Source organism: Parasteatoda tepidariorum, chromosome 4, assembly GCF_982258835.1.
Source record: "Parasteatoda tepidariorum strain Cologne lab strain chromosome 4, Ptep-v5.0, whole genome shotgun sequence".
In the NCBI taxonomy this organism is placed as follows: Eukaryota; Metazoa; Arthropoda; class Arachnida; order Araneae; family Theridiidae; genus Parasteatoda; species Parasteatoda tepidariorum.
Window position 1 is genome coordinate 112,284,031 of NC_141758.1, and position 25,307 is coordinate 112,309,337.

The following is a 25,307-nucleotide window of genomic DNA, read 5'->3' on the forward strand; positions in this document are numbered from 1 at the left end:
CTCATTGGGAAGTGAGCTCTCTATCCCCTGAGCCACTGTGGCTATCTTGAGGGGCAATATTCTAAACAATAAGTGCTGAAAATATTTTAAATTGCAATATCAAACACTAAAAGGTTACAAACCAAGATTAAACATTTCTCTATGACATACAATGATGCCATCTTTGTATCATCATTATATCATAAGATATTCAAGGTGAGTAGTTTTTGTGCTCCGTACTTGAGCTTTATTTTATTTCAGAGAACTAATTTTGCCCTTTCTTAAACTTTAAGTTGCCTAGATTCTCTCAAGAAATAAATTGTCTGTACATTATTTATCAAAGTAAAGCAGGAAACAATATGTATGGCTTTGATTGGAATATTGAAGCTTAGAGGCTCAAAATGAAAATGACCAGTAAAACAAAGAATAATAGAGGAATATTTAATACAAAATTTGCTTAAACATTTTTAGTCACTTACATTTTCGCCGTAATTAAAAAAAATTTAACTTGATTCCTCTATTCTCGAAAGGAATAAATATACATAACTCAGCTACTGTAAATATAGCTAAATCCTATAAGGGATTGTACAAATTCTTTTTATTTACTTCTTACGCTATTTTCATAGCAGTCGTATAACTAACAATAACACTTAATTAACAATTGCATCCAAAAGCAGGGCTAAAGAGAATAGAAGGGCTGGTTCACTCCTTTGAAGTATCTCTTGCCGCGCCGATCCTCCGACGTCACTCTAGTGACGTCACTTTGGCGCAAAGCTCGCACTTTTACTTCAAGAACGGAGCGTTTGTCCTTACTAGCTCTAACTAATATTGGATCATTTCTTTTTGCGAGATATTCTAAGACATTTGTTATTTTCTATAATGACTTTCCTCAGTTTTAGCAGTGAATTTACAAGAATTTAAAACTATTATCGAAATGCCAGTTTGCGCGATTGCAACTTGCAAAAATTCTGATATAAACACAAAAGGAAAAAGTATAATTTTTCGCGTGTTCCCTAAAGTAAATGAACAACTATGTAAAGAATGGATTCCGAAATGACACAGTTAATTTAAAACCGCAATACGTTTATTCTGTAGTAAAGAACTTTTATAAAAATTTATTATCTAAATAAAAACCACCTCGCTACTTCATAAAGAAAGGCAGGTGAAAAGAATTAAAAAATAGACAAAGTCAAAGAAAATTAAAATGTAAGTAAAAAGTATAAATAAAATATTATATAGTTGAAATTCTCCTAATTTCATAACATATTTTAATGTAGTTATTCTAAATATTTATGATTTTTTTAAAAATTATATTTTCTTCAATTTAAATATCTATATATTATATCATCGTAAATTTAAATGTCTATAAACAATTGTAAAATTTCTGATGTCATTATAAACCTAAATTATTATTTTGTTTCAGTAATTAGCGTTTAAGGTTGATGTTTCCTAATGATTAAGTATGAACAAATTGCTATTAACGACATATTTTAAAATCAGGGATTCTAAATTTAACTTAACTTATCTTTATAAAAGAATATGTAGATAAAAAAAGTGTCGATATATGCCTTCATTTTTCTTAATAGTTAAAGTTAAAACTGAACTTTTTAAAATAAAGTATTTATCGTGTCATTTTCACCAACTAGCAAAACATTTTTATAAGTTCAAAATGGTATTTTTTTAATATAATAACCAAGAAAGTTTTTTTTAACTATGTTTATGAACGGAAATAATGTGTTAATTACGTAAAATTTGAAGGCTAATGACCAGAAAAAGTCTAACTTATTTTTACAAGAGAAAGATGCAAAGTTATCATATCTTTGCTTGCGATCTCCGAGATCTGTAGACACAGTGACGTCATGAGGAGAGAAATCGTAGCTTCAGCTCTAAGAGCGGAGTGAACTAGCCCTTGTATTCTATATTAAATTTTGACAAAATGTAATGTCTTTCAGTAGAAAAGGGCTAAATTTTATTGATCAGAGCAATCAAACAATTCAAATTTGAAAGTCAGACTAGAAAAGTTATATCATTCAACTTTGTAGTGCTAATTAAAAGATTTTTTCAAGAATTTTAAATCCTTAGTTTATTTATTTTAAAATATTGACATTAATTATTCTTGAATTAGGCTCTAGACATAACATGTATCAGTATAAATATTAGTTTAAAAAAGCAGAAATAATATGTTTTGAGTAATGTAAACATGTGTTTAATTGCCTTTTAACTTCAAAGAAAAAGAGAGAAAAAATGCTAAATGAAAACAATAAAATTTTACTTTAATCAACCATTAAATGAAATTTCAAAATTTATGAAACTCTTTACTTCTTTAGAAATACATAAATTAAGAGACAAAACATTATGAGAAAAAATTTAAGAATAAATGTAGAAATAAAAGAAAACTAATGCTACCTCATATGTAGTTAGCCTGTCAACATAAATTAGAAGCTTCTCCTCCAGATTAAGTCTGAAAATTAATAATATATATTTTGCTACACACTGATTATGTGTGGACCCTGTTGTAAAAAGTCATAATAGTTTAGAGATAAAGCAGATTTTCCTAAAATATATATTTATTATAACATATTTCTGCAAGGAAAACTTAATTGTTCAGAAATTGCAGAACATTACTTGAGCAAAATGGATTAATCACTTTTTAACCTATGAGGTCTTCATCTAATCAATTTATGTTATTTTATAGTAATTTTGAAAAATGTGAGCAAACAATGCTTCACTATGATTACTTCTACACCTTCTGAAAAATATAGCTTAAATAATTTTTATATTGTTTTAGTTAAAATGGTTACAAAATAGTAAGGATTTAAAAAAATTTTTTATTTATTTAAAATTGGGCATAATAAATTTTAATGGTTTGCTTTTAAGTAAAGCAGAATATTATAAAACATTAATTACAATACAATTGTTTAAAATTTTAATGAATACTATTTTTAACTAAAACATGCAAATTTCCTCATAATGAAAATTTTAGTAGAAATTAACTAATGTTACACAAAAAAGAAAACTTCAACAATCTTGTGAATTAAAAACAAATTCCTTGACTATGCCAATACAATAGTATATATTTATACAACCTATTTTTCGCACTAATTTTACTATAAACATAATTTACATTAAGCTATAATCTAAATATCAATCTTACTATCAATTCTAGCATGCATCATTTTAATCAATCCAAATATGAATTATCATATATCAATTGCTATAAGAAAGGTATGAAGAGTTAACAGCTATAATTACTTTGTAAAAATAACCTCTTTCAATAACTCAGCTCTCTTTTTCTGCTGTTTTATCCTTCTCGTCTCATAAATCTCACCAGCATCATAATTGATGTCGTAAGCAAAATTGACCATGTATTCATTATCAAACTCATCATAAAATGATAAGATAAACCTAGGAATATTTAAATGTACTTAATGTATTCAACAAAGCAAACAGCAAAGGAAATTTTTTCAACTAACTCATAACAATAAGCTATATATACAATAGATATAAACTAATGTGACATGTGTCCTTCTCAATAAGTGATTTATGAAGGGGAGTTTGCCTAACTGCTTGAATCAAGTGTTCTCTTGTCTTCTGAGTTTTCTTCAAAATTAAAAGTCTATTAGATCCGCTATAGATTTGTTATTTAATGTTAAATATGTTAATGTTAAATAAGTTAATGTTAAATATAAAATAAATGCTTTTCCTAAAAATTGTCTAAAACATTTTAATGCATGACTTGCCCAAGTTATGCAAAAGTTCCAAACATGGCAACATTTTTTTATACTTATATGCCGACCAGGAATGAAAAAATTTATTCAGGAATTGCGCAAACTTTAATACCGAATTATTACCCCTTCCAATTTGACAAAAAATTGCAAAGATGCTGAATAAACTGTACCAAAGAGAAGGAGAGAAATCTATTGCATATAATAAAACCTAAAAGTTACTTAACAAATTAATTATATAAATGAGAATTTATAAAGTTTCTCTTTTTATTCTGCTAGTCGTGCTTATTTTTATAACAACAGTCAACCACTGTGCATAAAAAAATAATAAATATACAAGTTAAAATTGAAATGTGAAAGGAAGCATACGCATCTTAAGACAAGTAAAAATTTCTTTTGGGTATGTATTTTGTACACTAACAAACTTAGAAAGGTAAGTGAATATTTTGAGATTTTACAAACCCCAGAGAAAATTGATATACCCTTTGATTTATAGAAGGGTAAGTAAATATTTTGAGGTTTTACAAACCCCATAGAAAAGTGACATACTATATAGTAATTTATGGGAAGGTAAGTAAATATTTTGAGGATTTTACAAACCCCAGATAAAAGTGACATATTATGTAATTCATAGAAAGGTGATAAATATTTTGAGATTTTGCAATCCCTAAAGAAAAGTCACATGCTATGTGATTTAAAGTACAATTAATACCTTCCTTGATCCTCGCCTCTACCAACGGCAACGAGTGGTTTTACATCTTTGCCTCCTCTCACACCATAGTCAATAAGTTCTTTGGCAGCTTCGAAATTCTCCGACACTTTTTCTAGGCATTCATGGAGAACCCAGGATCACTTTTTGATTTTACTCTAAAAAATTAATAAAACAATGATAACAATGATGAATAAACAATGATAAATAAAACAATGGTGCCAAAACTCTGTGTTTAAAGAAATCTTTTTTTATTTAAAAACTGTTGTAGGAGATGTAACTATATATTTTATTTTTATAAAATTATCTAACATTCTCAACAAAAATTTATTTTTAGAACAGTTAAAATGCAAAAGATTTTAACCTAAATTTATTAACAGTAGCAGTATTTTAAAACATTTTTCAAATTCAAAGTAAATAATTCATTTGCCAAAGCATATAATATTAAATAATATATGCTTATCAATACACTGTTTTTGTTCATTAAAAACTTAGAAAACTAACAAATTTTGAAATATGATAAAGATAAAGCATTTGTTAACCTCATTTTAACTATCTAAAATTTAATCATGCATTATAAATTGCAAGCTTCAAGAAAAGTCAAAAGAACGAAGAACAATAATACCAAATTTTTAAATTATTATAACTCAATCAAAATTTTAATGACATTACAGTTCAACTTAACATATAAAAATTTTATATCAAAGTATTATATTAATAATGTATATAAAAGAATGAGTTCTTCATGTGAGTCAGTTTGAAGAAAATGTCACTCTTGAACATTACTAATTAAGCATTATTAATTAATTATTAAGTGCATTTTAACGATTTATTGCTCAATAAGCATAATTAATTATTATTAACGTCTTATTAGCATAAATATTAAATACTGAAGCAATAAATAAGTTTTAGCACTAATGATTTAATAATAAATAAAGAATAAACTACTTTTTTGAAAATTATTTTTAACATAATCAAGCTTTAGCCATAACAATGCTTATAAATAATGCTAATATTACGCATTAGTGCTAATATTAAAAAATATATGCTGGTAATATAAATTGATTTGAAATATTTTTCAATCCTCCAGAATTATACTTTTTTATGTAAGCATTGTATTTTGAAAACATTAGAATCATAAATAAAATAATACAGTATACATACAATAAAAATTTGTTTACACTGGTAACAGAAAAGTTTTAAAAAATCTGTAAAATAAAAAACATAAAATTCAGAAAAAGGACCTCTTTCCCTTGGATTGTAGAATACAAATGAATTATTGAACAAGATTGAAACAAAATTTAACTCATTCTATAATTACATTTCCTAAATAATTTTAAAAACTATCAGAACATGCAGTTGTTCATGGTCTGTATTATTTTAAGACTTTTTAGAAGCATTATGACTTAGCTTTAAATTTACACACATACATTTATTTTATAAATATATTTTTGTAGTAGAGCAATAAAAGGAAAAATTAAGAAATCACAATTGTTCATTAAACTTATATTAGCAATAAGTTCATTATAAAATTTATTTTTTGAATACTTACTACTTTTTCATTAGATGAAATTTAAATTAAAGTATTTTCATACTAGAAAATTAAGTTACTTATATTATCACTTATTTTAAATTATTTCTATAAAAAAACTAATCTTGGTTTCGTTTAAAAAAAGTTGGGTTTAAACTGTGGTTTAAAAAACAGCTAACCCTAAAAGAGTCACTGAGCAGGGGAAACAGTATAAAAGTTGCATAGATTTTGTGCTGCAACTGTTCGACTCGTCTACAGTCAGTTAAAATGCGCAATTTTAGCATATAACATTAATGTCTTCACTAATTCTATTTTCTAGCATAACCTCAAGCTGTTATGATCTAATGAAAAACTTTCTTCTGTGCTCTTTAAAACTTTTTAATCGATCAAGTTTTCTGAAAGAGAAAAAGCTGATCTACATCCTTAGAAGAGTACCTAGTACTGAAATGTTAGATTTATACTAACTAGATTAAAAAACTTATTGTTCAACGACGATTCCTGTAAAACATAATGATAAATACTTTATAACATGTTAAATAGTGAAACAATTTGAAGGTAAATAATACCAGTGTTACCAAATAATTATTAATAGTCTCAACAGTAGCTGCCATTTTTCTCCACTGACGCTGGTACACAAGATCAGTATCTAAATTATAGGCCTGAGCAAGAGCCAATGCTTCTCCATATTCTTCGTTGTTAATCTTTGAAAAAAGATAAAAGAAGAAAATTAAGAAAATCCAGCTTGAAAGTTAGAATGCATTGGAAATACGGTATTATCACAAGAATACAAAAACATTAAATTTAAACTAAAAATAAAATAGTTTTTTTAATTACAATATCAATAAATTTAAACATTTGAAAACTTAGGAATATTCAAATATTTTTTAATGGTTCACGTTTACAAACATAAATGCTAAATATAAATAATTCTAATTAAACTAAAACACTTCAGCATAGTCAGTAAAATTCGAATAGTCAGTAAAGTTCGAAGCAAATAATAATAACAACACTAAAAACTAAAGTTCAGTATGAATAAGGGAAAAGTTTGACAAAAATTACTTTCATGTCACCATTTTCTGAAAATCAGCAAAAATTCCTTAGGAATATTTTTCTTAAGCTGTATAAAATCAATTGAAATGTCTACTTATTTTAGTTTTAGCAAAGTTACATTGTTTATTTAAGCCCAAAATTAGATTACTTCAGGAAAAGTCAAAATTAGAACAAGGTGGTGCGTTGTTACTTTATTACGTAATCATAAGAGTTATTTATTTTTGGCGAGGAGGAAAGAGAGGGTGTCCAAAGTTAAGAAAAAATACATACTTTATTTGTACGTCTCCATATAAATCGAAGCATTTTTTAAAATTTTTCTAAAGATAACTTTTTCTAAAGATAAAAACTAATTTTAGTTCATTCGTAAATGAAGAGAGTAGAATTTTAATAGATGGATGACACTAATAATGCAAAATACCTATTAAAATTTTTTAACGTTAAAAATATTAAATTTAACTTAGCAAGCTCATATTGTATTAACATTTGTTTTTAATAAAATGCTATTCTTTTTGATAATTTTTTGTTGCTTCTGTACTATGTTTATTCTAACTACTTATATCTAAACAAATGCGTCAAACATTTCAAGGAAGGAATTATTTAAAACAATTAAAAAGTTTAAAACTAATGCATTTCATCTTATTTGCTGAATTCATGACTTTAGCATATCATTTAAAAGACTATATTGCGGACTCTTAATTATTATTTTAAATAGCTAAATATTTTCTTGAATTTTGAAAAGAATTAATTTTCATTTACATTATTTAAAGTTCAAACTAAAATTTGTTCATTTTCTCAATATGGCCTAAAAGGAAAATATAAAAAACGAAAACGTCTTAGATACTTCTCAAATATTTTGGAATACGGCTTTTTTTTTTTTTTTTTGAAAACCGATTAAGATCATTTCTGAATTAGAAGACCTTTATCTTTTTTTGAAGAACAAATTCTTGTGCTCTTTTTTGTTAAAATTTTATAACCTTACAGTAACCACGAAACTAATTAGTAACGCTTATGTGGGATTATTAGTTAATAACACTTTGCAGTATGAAAACATTTATATCAAAACTAGTAAACAATTTACAAAAAAGAACTCAAATACGTTTCTTAAGAGGGAGTTTATTTTTTGCTTTGCTAAGTGACTGGAAGGGAACCAAAGATCTGAATTACTAAGATCTTATCTATTGAGCATTTTTTTTTCTCTCCTGTTGGCTTTTGCACTTTTCCAACTCTAAGCACTAGCAAAGTGCAGTTTTATACTTAATTATTACTCACAGTTCCAGTTATTCATGACGTGTGTTAATATTAAAAAAATGAAAAGGAAATTGCACAATTGGTATGCAATATGTAAAGCATAGCTTTCATGAGGTGAACCAGGTTCCTGCGATGACTGGTCGATTTCGCAACCGGCTCCCATCCACACTAGTGCTGACGTCATCAGTGGCAGACGGATCATGGGATAGAGTCCCCATCAGATTAACAGTGGGAGGTTTTACTCTCCGTGTAGTGCGAATTAGTTCTATCAAAAAAAGTCCTATATTAAGGCAAATTTTTTCGCAATACAGGAGTTCCCTTGTCTTCTAGATAGGGTTCAAAATTACAAGGCTTTGTAGTTCATTGGTAGACGTAAATCAAAAATTGGGTCAGCTGTTCAATGACGGTTATAAAATAAAATTGTTAAGGAGACATAACGATGGCTCAGCCGAAAAAGAATTCCCTTACCAATGAGGTGTCCTGGGTTCGATAACTGGTCTATATGGGTTCTACTCCCAGTTGGCATGGACCAGAAAGTTAAGCGAAAGATCATTACTGAAAATGGGTCGCAGATTAAAATCCCTTTACCGTTGGGCTAATCATGTAAGGTTTTCGTGATTTTTCTCTCGATGCCGTTTTCTGCCTAAGTGAAAAGATATATTCGACATTTATTGTCTTTTAATGGAATTGCGGGAAACATGTAGAAAATATCTTTCGAAACAGTTAAGAGGAGCAGCAAAAATATCACATTTGGTACAAAAAGTTACTTATTACTATATTGTGCAAAACCCTTTCCTTATAAAATGCTAAACATATAAATAATAGCAATTTAATAAATTATTCAAACCTCTGGTCGAAAATATAATGACATTCTATTAACAGTTCTGTAAATCTATTACTATAATAAACAAATATTTAATGTATGAAGTTTAATTTTCTCTTTTGTAATGTATACCAATGTTATGGAGTTTAAAAAATAGTTTTACTTTTACATAAAATTCTCAATTTGTTAAAATTTTTACAGATAATTTCAATCTTAAGTTTAATATTTCAATTTTTAAAATAATGGCAATTATACAATATTTTTTTCTAAGAAGAATATAAAAATTGTTGGGATAGGTTTCGGTATTCAAAGTACAAATCGAATATTTAAATAAGTCAAAGCTATAGAACCTATACCATTTAAGATTCAAAAACAACAAATTTATATTTTTCTTTCGAATGAAAGGCCGGGGGGGGGTCTAATTTCTAAAATGGTTATTATCAAAATAAACTTTATGTTTTATTGGTCAAAATTTATAGAAGGTAATATTTTACCTTTAAACAACAGCTCATTTTATTTTATTCCCGTCGTAGAACATTGATACCGTAGCCAATGTCAGCTCCAATATCCTTTCAAGCATTGGGACAAACTAGCTTTGGTGAAAGTCTTTTTGAAGGAACTAACCCACAATTGTGTTATATGGAGAAGAAAACCGCGAAAACCTCAAAGGGTCAACCCGGCAGCAGGAGTACAACATTAACACATTGTTGTAAGTCGTTAATCCGTATAAATGAAGGGAAATTTAGGATCTTTCATAAGCATTGCTTATTACCTTCCTCCCCTTTTGCCAGAAAAAATAAGCTTAGGAGATTTCGTTATATTTGCAAAAACCCGAAATTTCATGTAGCATGAAGTTGACTATGATGTATTATATAACAAAATACCGATCAGATCTATGACGTTACTTAATCTCATCATAAAAGCAATCTATTTCGTAAAATGCAAAGGAAATGATTAGATTTCAAAGGAAATTATTATTTAAAAAGGTTCTTTGGATGAAAAAAGCATTACTAAATTTGGTACCGTTACTTTGCATCATGAATATTCGTCTGCCTGTATAATTAAACCAGTATCAACCAAATTTTGGTTATCGAAAAAGTAAGCGTAAGGTAAGGTTCGAACCCTAGCGATGGCTGATCAATACGAATTTCGCATCCGGCTCGCACCGATCACAGTGCTGACGTAAAATATCCTCAGTGGTAGATGGATCATGGGTTAGACCCTTGCCGACAGTCTAACCGTGGGAGGTTTTCGTCTTTTCCTCTCCATGAAACGAAATGCGGGTTAGTTAAATCAAAAAGTACTTCACGAAGGCAAATTTCTCCCAATACTTGATCCAAGAGTTCCCTTGTCTTCTGGATTGGGTTCAAAATTACAAGACTACGGAGTTGAACATTAGTAGTCGTAAACCCCTAAAATTGGGTCGAATGTCCAACTACGGTTATAAAATGAAATTTACAAAGGGGTAGCAGTTAAATCAATTCTACAGATTCGGAAAAAGCTTTTTCAAAGAGATTTTCACAACTGATTAAATGGTAGTTAATTAAGCATATACTTTGTTCTTTGATGGACATTGGACAGGGGGACATCTAATAACCAGCGTGTAAAAATACGTACTTTTTACTTTCGTTAAAAGTAACGGAAGTAAGAAAATTGCCATGCGTGCATAAAAGCGAAAAATTTTCTTGATGGTATTTTTCCACTAACTATTTGGATAAAAAAAGCTTTTTTTAAGTTAAGGAAAATGAAAAAGATTGTGTACATCAAAATTCAAGTTTATTGGAATCAAAGTTTAAGAAAATATGCATCTTGTGTTCTGAAATCTGCTGTTTTGAGCGGAAAAAGAAAGCTTGCAAAAGGAACCAGTAGCCCCTCAGAACCAGTAGTTACTAAGAGTTTTAAATAGAAGTATAAATAGTATTACTCTAACTGGAATAAAAACTAAAATTGTTTTTGAATCTTAATTGAGAAGTTAAAATTGAATTTATTATGGAAACAGGCTCAGATCTTAAAATTTATAAAACATGATAATGAAATTCTTACCTGAATTAGGGAGTATCACATTATCAGAAAAGAAGGCTGCAACTTGTTCTGTAAAAATTGCAAATAAAATAATGTATAAATATGGTAAAAGGCATTTCAAACCATAAAATTCAATAAAAAATTCATTAAAAAATTAATGATGCTCATATTTTACAAAATTCATGTGTGCACGGTGTAAAAGATCATAAGAGCAGGGAAAAACGAGACAGTAACTTATAGTTTGTCTATTTAAAGAACTCCCCTTAGGACAAAGTCTAAAACCGTCTACTGTTATGGAAATCAGAAAACAGTAGAAATAATTAATCACAAGAGGGTACTTTTATTAACGTCAATGTTTCATTAAATTTGGTAATAAGCACTGCCGGTATTATGGTAATTGGTGTAGTTTTAATAGGTAGCAGAAATACTAATGGTACAGTGTATTTTATTAGTCTATTTGGTACCTATTAAAACTGCATCAATTCTGCGCAGTTTTATAATAGATACTGTTATTACAGATTTGTATCACTAATGTGAATTATTTTTGTACCCAATTCCTTCCAAAGGGTCAATTTTAAGAAGTAATCTAACCACACTATAGATCTGATTGGAAGGAAATTATAAGTAAATCAATCAAGCAATTTATTTCTGATTATTAGTCGTAAGTAAATTATACTTTTACAAGCTTTTAACTAATGTACTTTATTATACATACATATACCTATAAATTAATTATATGTTTTGCACTGAAATAATCATCTCATTTTCAAGAAAGTTGAATTCAAACATTCAAACTACTCATTTCTTTCCTACGGCATTCAAACATGTTTTGATTTTTGAGTTAGTGCCATCTTCAATTTTGATAGATTTTTTTCTCTTCTCTGAAATATTAGTTAATGTTGCATACTATTTCGCTTAAAGTTTAAGAAGAATTATAGTAAAAAATATATAAGGAGTAATCGTTATAGAAATTACTAATAAATTACTAATAGAATTGATATGGAGTTCACAAATTCTGATTTGTGATCATTTTAAAAAATAATTTCTTCTTGAAAAAGAAGACGAGGGGGTGGTTGAAAATCTTTTTGCGCTAAGGCTAATTTGCGCATGATGCTTTTAAGGAGTGCGTTTAGCAATCTTTTTGGAGATCTTAAGAAAGTTAGAATCTCCAATAAGTTATTAAAAAAACTGTTGCATGACTGGTGAGTAAAATTAAAAAATTGTAACTGTTAATGATAATTTGTATAAGAAATGGTACAACTTTGGAGCCCCTGGGTTTAGACAATTAAAAAAATTAAGATTATTAGTGATAATAAAACGTTGCGTGAAATTTTGAAACTAAATAACAAAAATATATTAAAAACTTAGCTAGCTATTTCTGTTTAAAATATTGAAATTCGTTAAAAAAATTCTCGAGATATAGAATAAGAATCAACAAATAAAATTAATATTACGGGGCTCAAGATTTTGAGAGCTTCCCTGAGCAAACTATATGAACCATATATCCTAGATAATGACTACCCCCTATATATAGGGGGACCGAAATACAAATCCGTCGAAAAAAAGGAACAAGTTTTTTCAGTGAAAGTATATTTTGTTGTCTGATTTCGTAGCTAAAGGTATATTTTGAACTAATTTAATACCGTATTTGAGGTCACTCTCTTGAACCATTAAGATTGAGTTTTAGAAAGTGAAGATTTGATTATTAGATTAAAAGTTATTCATGGTGGTATGCTTTTTTTTTAAATAATTTATCTTAGAATTCTGAATTTTTCACGATTGTTAAACAAAAGTACAATTCATCCTAGAATTCTAAATTTTTCACGATAGTTAAACAAAAGTACAAAAATGATTTAAGTGCAAAGATTTTCGTGATACATCGATTTTTTATAAATTAATTTTCTTTAGATTTAAATGGGTTACAGTAGTTTTGCTGTAACTTAAGATATTTTTTTTTATACTTGGGTTAAATTGCTCAGGATAAAACAGGTTATAACACGTATTTTTCTTCTCAGAAAATCGAAACTTTGGTAAGGAAAAATCCTCGCGATCCCTTAAGGGTGCATGATAGATGTGTGGTAAACAAAAGGTTCCTTCTTTTAAAGAACACGCAGAAATTTTAGGAATAACAGTAGAATTTCTTAGTTATGCAGAAGAAAACTTAAACAGTAGTCGCACACGCATTGTTTTATACGTTAAACCAGTGGTGCGCAAACTAGGGGTCGCCAAAAGTTTTTTGGGGGTCGCCAAATTTTTCTGAAATGCATTATCCCTGCATGCTGCATACCATACAGTGTACATATAAAGAGTGAAGCGCCGTCACTCACTGTTTAATTGCAATTTCATGCTGTCCACTTTTTCTTTGACAGTAATGCGTAACGTATGTAAAGTGTGAAGATGCAAGTTTTTCACTCCGTTAGATAGCGCCCTCTTCGCGGTAATTCGCCAGTTTTACTGAAAAGCGCCTATTTGACTAGACGTTAAACGCAGAGAAAGGGCAAAAATTCGCTTCCGTGATGAGCCAATCAGATGGCGAGGTACGCATTGTATCTGATAGTCAGAGTGAAGACGTGAAGTGTTCGCATGAAGTTGTAGCATGTAGCAGTTGGCCTGCAATTGTTTTAGTTTATCCTCGAGTTTTATCATGTGCCGTTGTGTATGTGGCCTCAGCCAGATTAACTGTGACTGTGTATTAACTGTTTAGTTTTAGTTTCAGTTTGCATTTATGTTTAGTTTCAGTTTGTGTATCTCGTTAGGTTGTCATTAAATGTGTTTGCGAGATGCTAGATGTTGCTCCTTTATTTAATAAGTATTGAAGTAATACTTAACCACACAATTTAAATTTGAATTTTTATATTTTTATCGGGCTTTGCTACTCTTTGTTATCAGGTAAGTACTATCATTAGAGAAAGATCTCTGATAATTTTATTGAATTTCTCCAAAAAAAAATTGTAAAATTTTATATATTATTTGTTTTAGTTTAAATAATTTAACCCCTATCTTAATAATGGATAAATGGATAATACGTACACCAGGTACATCTTCAGCTAACAAGCGAACAAATACTGATGAGGAGTCGCAAAATACTGAACTAAATGCCCGATCCAAAAAAAAAAGAAAATACAATGAGGAATTTATTAAGTATGGTTTTACATTTTGTGTTGTTGATGATGAATAACGCCCGATATGTGTCATTTGCAACGAAAAATTAGCAAATGAGAGCATGAAACCAGCTAAATTAAAAAGGCACCTGAAAACTAAACATAAAGAACTTCAAAATAAACATGCCGATTTTTTTCAAAGACGAGCTGAAAATCTGAAAATTCAAAGTGCACATTTAAAGAAATTTACAACAATACCTCAGAAAGCATTACGAGCTTCTTTAGAAGTTTCTTATCCAATAGGAAAAACAATGAAACCCCATACAATTGGAGCATCCCTTATCCTTCCTGCAGCAACTAAGATGACATCAATTATGCATGGCGATAAATATGGAAATTAACTAAAAACAATACCATTATCAAGAGATACCGTGTCTCGGCGGATTTCCGAAATGTCACGAAATATCGAGTCAGAAGTCATAAAACGCATACAAAATTCATCCGTATTTGCTTTACAACTGGACGAGACTACCGATATTGCTAAAATGTCACAACTAATTATTTACGTTAGGTTTATTTTTAATGAAGGTATAACAGAAACGTTTTTATGTTGCAAAATTTTGGAAGGAAGAACAACTGGAGAAAAAATATTCGAAGTAATAAATGAATATTTTGAACCAAAGTCCCTTACCTGGCCAAACTGTGTTGCGGTTTGTACGGATGGTGCTGCAGCATTAGCAGGTTCGAATAAAGGGCTCAGAGACTTAATTCAGAAGGTGGCGCCTCATATGGTATTTAATCACTGTATGATTCATCGGCAAGCTCTTGTTGCAAAAGATATGGATGAAGAGTTGCACAGCGTATTACAAGACGCTGTTAGTTCAATTAACTACATTACATGCAACAGCCACAACAGCCGTTTCTTTTCAATACTTTGTAATGAGATGGGCTCAACGTATGAGAGATTATTGTTACACAACGAAGTCAGATGACTTTCACGTAGGAAAATACTACGACGGATATTTGATTTGAGAAATGAAGTGTACAGGTTTTTAATCGAAAAGAAAAATAGATTGGCAAGTTATTATATCAATGTAGTTTGGCTAGGGAAGCTGAGCTATTTAGTTGATATTTTCGAAAAACTTAACGAATTAAATTTGAGCTTGCAGGGTGAGAATTCAACTATCATAACTGCAGCTAGTAAAATTCAAACTTTTAAGAATAAGCTTAGTCTCTGGCAAACTGAACTGAATAAAAACAACACCGACATGTTCCTTTGCTTTAACGATTTCATCAAGGAAAATAATATAGATATATTTACATTTAAAAACATCATTTCCAATCACATTGAAAAGTTACAGAAAAAATTTTCGAGAAGATTCGAGCATTTTTCTGAAAACGACCTTGGTTAGATTCGTGATCCATTTTCGTTTGATATATGCAGTTCAACTCTTCAAATTAGTGAGAAAGAGCAATTAATAGATCTAATTAGTGATTATACTCTTCGAAATCAATTGAAGACTCAGCCTTGCCAAAATTTTTGGCTATCCGTGGAAAAACAAAATCCCGTTTTATGCAAGAATGCCATCAGAGTGTTAATACAATTTGCATCAACGTATTTATGTGAAACTGGATTTAGCAAACTAGTTTCAATAAAAAATAAATACCGCTCGCGTTTAAACCTTGAAGATGATATGCGAATTGCAATTAGCAACATACATCCAAACATCGATGAGATAATTAGAAACTTGCAGTCACATACATCTCATTAAAGGGAAATTTACTGATTTTTGTGTTATACAAAAAGTATTTTCTTAAAATTATAAATAAAATTAAATTAATATGAGTCAAATATGATGATGTTTTATTCGATGAAACTAAAGAAATGCGCGAAATATACATCGTATTTGTGAACATTTATCTCTAGGGATCGCCAAAAATTTTATCTCTACGAAAGGGGTCGCAGTCGAAAAAAGTTTGCGCACCACTGCGTTAAACGAGTTCCTAACACGGGTTACGTTTTAAGGCGAAATTCAATTTTACATTTGTCTATTTCGCAGTTAAGCAAAAAATATATTTTACTGATTATTATTTGGAAGAAAGGTTTCACGGATTTTTTTGGTGGTTTAAGGGGATTTCTTACAGTAAACTTAAATTTGACGGCAGACAATGTTGTTGGTTGAATGGTTTATGGTGCTTCAGATTTTAAGAGGATAAGTTAGTTAAAAATTAATTTGACCATAACTCTTTTTGAGGGGTAATCTAACAATCATTTAATGACTACTGAGAAATCGAATTTTGAAAAGGTCATATTTTTAAAATTCGATTTTTCAAGAATTATTCGGCCAATTTTGCTCAAAATTTGTATTTTGCAAGTAAAATTACATCCTTTAAAGTGGTGCAAAAAATTATACACTTTACAATTCGAAACGTTTCAGACTTATGTTAAATAAATTAATATAAAATTTTAAATATTTAAAAAAGTTATTTTCTTAATGGATAGAACTGTATACGAGCTGTAACTGGGAAACCGAAACCGGTACGAGCTGTAACCGAACGAGCTGTAACCGAACGAGCTGTAACCGAACGAGCTGTAACCGAAAAGTGGCGAAATACTCAAAAAAGTAAAATTAACATTAAGGTAGGGGAGCACAACCTGCGGCCCGCGGGGCAAATGCGCCCCTCCGACTAAGGAAGTGCGGCCCGCGAGAGCTTCTAAACACAATAAAAAACAAGCAAAAATTTCAAAAATAATCAAAAAAATTTCGAACATTTTTAATCGCACTTTTGAGTCATCAAGTTTTGATGCACTCAATTTTTACAGATTCTATAGTAAATATTTAACACGTTTGCTTTAAGCCGATTTTATCGTAAATCTAGATGATTATTTAAGCAGTATTAACGCTTTCCAACGTAATTTCGAAAATCCCGAATTTTGATTACTACATTATTACGACACGCGAGTTTCAGATCGTCCATTTAAATAAACTCTTTTGGCTCACTGTATTTTTGTCAATTTCGTCGTAAAGTGATTTTTCATATTTTTTTTTTTCGGCAGCTATTGCTATGCATTTCCACATAGTATAAAAAATTCCGATGATTTTTATACGACATGCGAATTTTCAATCGCACATTTGACTTGCTTTATTCAGCATAAATTTAAGTGATTTTTTTGAAAATTATTTTATACTTTTCCACGTGACTATCCCGTGATTTAATTACGATGTTATTACGACACGCGAATTTCTAATCGGGCGATACTTTATGTCGGTACAGTTTTATCGTAAATCCTAATTATTTTTCTCTCGCTTCTTCGGCAACGAATTAGATTTGGTCGAATGTCGTAATGAATGGTGATTTGGTCGAATACCGAATATTCGGCGGGAAAAAAATCGGCCGAATACTGTATATTCTAAGCCAAATAGTGACATTTTTTAGCAGCATAGCAACATTGAAACCGAAATTCCATTTCTAAGTATAATATTTTCTGGAAAAACGTATTCAGAAAACAAAGCTAAAAATTAAAGCCTATCAAAAACACTTTTGAAAATGCCGCACTCTACTATTACTTCAAATATATTTTGATTTCAATAATTTTCTCAAAATGATAGTTCGGACAAATAATTACTGACAATTATGACAAAAGCATGTTATGTAACATTTTAATTTAAAAGTTTAGGGTTAAAAAAGTGATAAAAGGGTTTAAAAAAATTAGAAAACAAGTAGCTAAAAACATATCAGTTAGCTGCTTCAAATATATTGTGACTTTAATCATTTTTTCAAAATGATAGTTTTGATTTTAAATGATAGTTCAGACAAATGATTAATGACAATAACATGTTATGTAAAATTTTAATTGAAAAGTTTGGGGTTAAAAAAAGTGATAAAAGGGTAAAAAAAAATGTTCAAAGATGAAAGAAAACTAAAAAACATGAAGTTAAAAACAAAACAGTTAGCTGCTTCAAATATATTTTGATTTTGATCATTTTCTCAAAATGATAATTCTGACAAATGATTCAAGACATTAACATGTTATGTAAAATTTTAATTGAAAAGATTGAGGTTAAAAAAGGTGATAAAAGGGTTAAAAAAATTTAAAAGATTAAAAAAAACTGAAAAAAATATGAAGTTAAAAACACATCAGTTAGCTGCTTCAAATATATTTTTGTTCTAATCATTTTCTTAAAATGATAGTACTGATTTTAAATGAAAATTCTCACAAATGATTAATGAAAATTTTCTTCAATTTACCCTCAGGCGTAGCTTCATCTTCGGGTTCAACCATTCCAGCTTCTCCAGTAACTTTCAAGAAAACCTATTTAATGAAAAAGAGATTGTGAATTCAGAGACTGCCACTAATAAAATCAGCCATTTTTTTAAATGTATAAAACATGTAAAAATCATCCTTTAATAAAAACTCGATTTCTGTTTAATGAAATCAAAGCAGAAAAATTATTGAATACCCATCCACATTTACTAATTATCACTCACTCACTGACTGAGAAATATTGAAGCATCTGTGGTCCGGGTCACCAATTAAAAAGGTAACTCAAGATAGAATTGAGTCAACACGTCTTATATACTAGTGAACTGATGTTTAATAATTGTAGTGACAGTTACCCTACGATACTTTCCCACCAGAATTTTATCAGGGATTAAATTAGATGAATGAATACCACTAGTTACCGTATTTGCGAAAGACCGGAACTCTTATTAAGTTCACCGAATTTCGAGCGTTTGCCGTGAGAGCTGTATTAAGTTCACGATTGTGTGTATGTGGTCTCTCCTGTGCTTCTACTAGCAGTCGAGTTTGTACAGCATCTCGTTGTGTGTACATGAGATGAGAAGCCACAATGTGAGGACGACCATGACACAGTCACAAATAGCAAGTCAACAGAGTACCCCAAGATAGAATCGAGTTAATGTGTTTTATATACTAGTGAATTGATGCTTAATAACCGTAGTTACGCTACACAGCCACAGCAAGTTTCAAAAGAAATTCAAATGTAAATAAATTAAAGAACAGATTGAACATCTTGCAAATTTAATGAAGTAAAGCTCAACTGAAGGGTACCTACTTCGTAAGCTATTTTTATTAAACTAAAAAGAAGTGAGCTAGACGAATAATTTTAAACTGCATAAAAAAAGAGATTTATTTGAATGACGTAATGAAAGTCTACCTCTTCGAGTGAAGTGTCGGATATGTCGTAACTGCTGATATGTAATTCGTCCAGATTACCGTCCATTGCTTTGAAAAGTCTCTGCAACTCTCCAGATCTCTGCGCAGAGGGGGGTATGAGATAAAACACTTCAGAGCCAACATCTTCCACCAACTTTGCATCAGGTACGTGGTTATGAATGAACCGTGTCACTTGTGATATGATACAAGAACCACCTAAGAAAGTTTAAGAAAATAACACAATGCTGCATTTTACACATTTTAGGGCAATAGTTTATCACTATCTAGATTTTTTTCAGTACATATGAAATGCTTAAACTTTTGCTTGTGGCACCTGTAACACCTGTAATTCTGATTCATAATTTGTACCAGCCATAAGAAAATGGTATATAAAAATATTTTACAGATATATTTTAGAAAGATTTACATCTGGAGGTAAAAACAATATTTTTTATTAATTAGGTTTACAAATTCACAATAATCAAATTTTATAAAATCATCAAAAAACTTTGACTTTAAGGAGACATAATTATTGACTTTGCCAATCTTCATCAATCAAAAGGTACCTCAAGACATAAACAAGTTAACAAGTCTAATATAGGGTAAACTAACCAGTGAAGGAACACTTAAGCTTCGCTTGCCTCTTAAAAAATCATATTAATTTCAAAATTCGTAATTTTAGTTAAATGACAGTGTCAACATATTTGTCACTATTTGCAAATTATGTAAAAAAATTGTAGAGAACTTACATAATATTGTTTTAAAGTTTTGGAGGTTCAAATAACTAGTAGTAAGAAGACCCAGTGAAGGAACAGCTCTTACCAGTGAAGGAACACAAAATTGCCCAGTAAAGGAACACTTAATTTTCGTTATATTTTAATGCTCTTTATGAATTCATTAGCCATACAAATATACAAAAACAAGACTATTTATGAAATTATAACATACAAGTACTTGTAAAATGCTAACTTTATTCTGTAATCATGAACTAGAAATTAAAGTGATGTTAAATACAAAATAAATTTTAAAAAATCATTCTTTCTTATAATCTGACAGTCAAATCTGAATCATTGTGTCATCCGATGCTGTTAATTATCATTATTATTTTATCACCTTTTTGTTTACTCTTTTTCCTCTTATTTCTTGAAGCTTTTTTACTTTTTTAAGTATTTTTTCTTTCTTTTTCTTCTCCATATTCTCTTGTTTTAACTTTTTTTTAGATCTTTCAGCCTCTTGAAATTTTTGCCATTTCTCTGAAGTTAGTGCAAAAGGTGATTTATTCATTTTTCTTCTTACTTGACCTTTCTTTTTATCATCAATATTTGGTCAATGTAAATGGTTCCTCCAAACTTCTTCTGATTTTTCAGCAACATTTCTACAATGCATTTCTCGAAAATAGACGGGGAAAAGGTGTCTTGAAGTTTGAGGAAAATCCATCTCTTGTTGACTTGTATCTAGAGGATCTTTAGAAGTACTGATTTTACTTACAGAATCATTTCTTTTTTCAACTAAGAGAGGATCAGCATGAGGACTCATTTCAAATTCGATATCTAAGATGCATTCATTATCAATACTAGCCTCTGTTCCTAAGTTTGACTTAACCAAGTGGTCTTCTTTTAATACGTACTTCTTCCACATTGAAAAAAGTACAGGCTCTTGGACATTTTCGATAGACTCTTCGGTTAATGCTGCGTTAAAAATTTTCAACATATCTTGAGGGATTTCCCTCTCAAGCTTCTGAAGAAATTGAGTATCGTTTCTGTTTAACTCTGTTTTTTGTTGAGGAGCTTGCTTCTAAAATCTTACATAGTAAAGTAGTTTTTATAATTTATATAATCACGTTGCTATCCTATAATGATAACTTATTATCAGTTCTTGGTGAAAAAGCCAGCGAAAAAATGTTCTATTCAAATTTTTATGATTATATTTAATTAGTTTTCGATTTGTAAACGTAGTTTATTAAGTTGCCTAACATTTGATGTAACTACACACCCCATTAATAAATATAAATTATAATTTTTTAATAAATTAAGTGATTAATATAACATTTTGAATTGAAATTATTTCAGGAATTATTCATACAATTTTTAACAAAATTTCGGTTGTCCTCTATATAGCAGAAGTACTTATCCTAGAGTAATGTAAAATCATATTTCACACATTACTGTTCATTCACTGGAAGTATTCCCATTGAAGGAACATGCCTGTTTCTTCACTGGTTAGAAGTTGTTTTTTGTCTTTGAAACAGAATTTTAATGTATAATATGACTAGAAGTACAAGAAAATTCAAAAATTTATTTTATTTTCATTAATTGGGGGAAAAAAACCAGTAAAGGAACACTTGTTCCTTCACTGGTTTTTCATCGTTTGGTGATCCAGTGAATAAACACCCCCTTATCTCAGTACTTGATTATGCTATGGTGCTTTAAAAAAAATAAAACGTAACTTCAATAACTATATTTTGAATTCTCTTTTTCACAGTGAGAAAAATAAGACTATTACATGCAATTAATTCCACTTCAAACATATAAATACAAACACTCACCTTATAATTTTTTCAACGAAACAAGGTGTTGCAGAGATAATAACAAATTCAAAAATTTTTCCTGAGAAGTATATTTGACCAGGTAATCCAAAAAATTGCTAGATGACTTCCTATTGTTTGGCAGTAAGCTATTGTTACCAATCAATCTAAAGAAAAACTTTCAAATTCTTATTTTTAATCAATATATATGAAATGTTCCTTCACTGGGTAGTGTTCCTTCACTGGTTGGTTTATCCTACTAGTGAATTGGTATTTAATAATTTTAGTGGTATACATGCCACATTACTCCCCTTCCAGAATTTTATCAGTGATAGAATTCAATGAACGAATACCACTAATTGATGCTATTTACTTGTTCTTTTCACGCATAATTTTTTTTTACTTTATTTATTTATTGTCTGGGAGAGTAGTATTTACTTCAAAAGATTTTTGAGTGCTATTTTACGATCAAACCAACTACTCACGATTACGATCAAACTATTACGATCAAACCAACTGAACTAACTCTAACTACGAATGATAAAATTGAATTAATACTTGGTTGGGTTAAAATGAATGATTTAGTACTGATAAAAAGATCGAAATAAAAATAAAAGGGAGCTTTTAAGAGTGTTTAAAAACTTTTGAATTGCTTGAAAAATAATTAAATAAAAGAAACACTGAACTAAAACATGAATTGATAAGAAATTAGATGCTTACCCCAAGGAGAACTGAACGTGGAATTAAATCCATTGTCAGGTAGAACATTGTTTTCAGATAAATCTGATTTTGAATCAACTGTAGACATATCTGCTACACCCTCCTCCGTCATTTCCTAGAAAAGAGGATGCACGTCCAAGTCAAGCCACATTGGTAAGGGTTACAATGAACTGGAAACTAAGTAATCTGTTAGTGTAAATTATTTTTTAAATTATATTTCCTACAAAAGTAGATCTGTTTTATGGAAAATATTGAAGTCTGATTTAATGCAAATGCCAATACAATGAAATAAGGCTATAAGCCTCCTTACAATTGCAGAGTTCGTGGTTATTGTATGGAAACTGGCTGCATGCTGGTAACAATTTGTGATTAGCTAAAAGCAAAAAATTACAAAAAGGAACTAAACAAAAATTTTCCCATAGGATTAATATGAAATGCATTGACAAGGTCTGGAACAAACCTGAAATGTTATGTTTTCATTTCCTTGCGAAAAATGAATTCTAAATGAATTTTAACTAATTTCTAAAATGAAATTTTGCAATTGAAAGTATCTATTAAACACAATAATATATTTTGTAAAATACAGCTGGAGTATTTCTTTGTTAAATAACTAATATTGTAAAATACCCTGATTTAATTCAACTCTAATCTGAATAATTTGAAAGCTGCTTAATAATTTATGGTGTTTTGGGTAATAGAACTACTATGCCACAGCAGTGTGTGCAGCATATTTAGCTTTGCCATGGAAACAAAAAATTTTAAATAAAAATATTATAATAAAAATATCACAGACTTAGAATTTTTCCATTGTATTGCTGATCAATACAGAGGTTACTGCTATTGGTGTAATGCTTAATGTATCCTCCAAATTTTCCAAACAAGTTTGAAATTTCTGTAGAATTACAGCACTAGTATAGAATTTATATATGTAAGTAATTTCTTGACCTTATAGTTTTTTTATCAATACGAGGGACGCGGCATGATCAGAATTTTTGCTCTCTCCCAAATATGGGTGACACGTCAGTGAACGTGTTAAACGGTGTTCAATGGTTGAAAAAAATACAGTACATATTTTTCCACGGAGTTCTACTTACACTAGTAGTGCTTTTGGTGGTGGAGTTATCTTTCACTGTACTCGAAGATCCCCTGCTGTTTCTCTGAGAGAGATTGTAATCGCAAGACTTCACCGAGTTTCCCGTTGTTTATAACCACTATTCGATCACGCAGTAAATCGGCTTCATCCATGTGGTGAGTAGTTAATATGACTGTACAACCTGTATAAGAGAATCAGCAAATTTAAGGATTTGTTCAAAATAATTAACTGCGTTTATATGTATTTTAAAATATTCTAATAAGGAGAAAAAAAACAGCAGTAAACTTATTTATGAAGAAAAGCATTTGTATAGTGAGCAGAATAAAAAATGGACCACACTGAATAACTTTTGATCTAATGATTGGAAGATCACTGAATAACTTTTGATCAAAAAAAAAATAATAAATTGTAGAAACACGCAAAAAACTGAAAATTCTTTTGAAAAAATGACATATCACATAAAAATTTTATTTCTGTTTTTCAAACTAATTTCAGGGAACATGGAAAAAGTAATTTGCAGCATCCACAATGTAGAGGCATTAATTCAAAGTGTCTCGATAAAAATCTTTCAGCGTTCTGATTTTTTTATGGAAAATTTTATTTCTCCAAAAACATAAGAAAAAGTTTTAGTGATTCATTAAAAAATTAAAAATGCAGGTTATTCATATACAGTAATAACATTACAATAATTAAATTATCAACAGAGAAAGTTAATAAGGTGTAAAAATTAAATTTTTTAAAAAGAATGAAATGTAAAAAACGTTAAGTGGTTTTCCATTTAAAATTTTTATCCATACACAGTTGTGGGGTTAGAGATTTCGACTATGTCAACCTTCATCCATCAAAAGGTATCTCAAGATTGATTTGAGTTCATCATCATAGTTGGCCAGACAGCCCAATGTGAGCCAATGCCTTCCTCTGAAGATTTCTCCATGACGACTTCCGATTTATCTTTGATCTCCAATTTTTTTCACTAATTGCGAGAAAATCAGACTCCACTGAGTCAGCCCATCTCAACCGCGGCCTTCCCCGCTTTCTTTTCCCTGTGGGTCTATAAAGCAGTATCTTTTTTATTGTGTAGTCGTCACTCATTCGAATCACGTGGGCGATCTAATTCATTCTATTTATTTTAATGTATTTAATAATATCGGGTTGTGTTTATAAATCTCTTGTACAGTTCAAAGTTAAATCTCCAGTTATTGTTTTCATTTACACCACCAAGTATACACCGCAAAATCTCTCTCTCAAATATTGCGATACAATTTTGTCATTGTCCAAGCTTCAGAAGCGTGATTGAATTGAGTTGAGACGTCTTATATACTAGTGAATTTATGTTTAATAATCGTAGTGGTAGTTATGCCACACAGTAAAGCACTGACTATCCAGATAAATAAGAGCTAACAGGATTAAAGAAAGAAAACTCTGGATAAACTGTTAACAATGGTTGAGGTAATATTTTTTAAAAATAACTTTGCTTCACAGCTTTTCCAGGTTCATGACTGACAATTATAGTGCCACACTCGGTTAGAGAAGCTAATGTTTAACTTGGCATAGAATGCCTGTTGGAAGTCGTTATGGAGAAATCTTCAGAGGAAGGCATTGG

At 29.6% G+C, this 25,307-nt stretch overlaps 1 pseudogene across 1 annotated transcript in view; it reads right to left on the reverse strand.

The window, feature by feature from the left end:
* LOC147812564 (neurabin-1-like) overlaps positions 1-23,846 on the reverse strand; it is a 56,946-nt pseudogene extending 33,100 nt beyond the window's left edge. Inside the window, exons 1-7 of the transcript XR_015433419.1 lie at positions 23,706-23,846; positions 22,612-22,726; positions 19,369-19,583; positions 18,440-18,503; positions 11,109-11,156; positions 4,417-4,528; positions 3,246-3,384 (exon numbers count right to left, since the gene is read on the reverse strand). The product of XR_015433419.1 is annotated as a neurabin-1-like (transcript). The remainder of the gene's footprint in view (positions 1-3,245; positions 3,385-4,416; positions 4,529-11,108; positions 11,157-18,439; positions 18,504-19,368; positions 19,584-22,611; positions 22,727-23,705) is intronic.
* Positions 23,847-25,307: the final 1,461 nt, after the last annotated feature.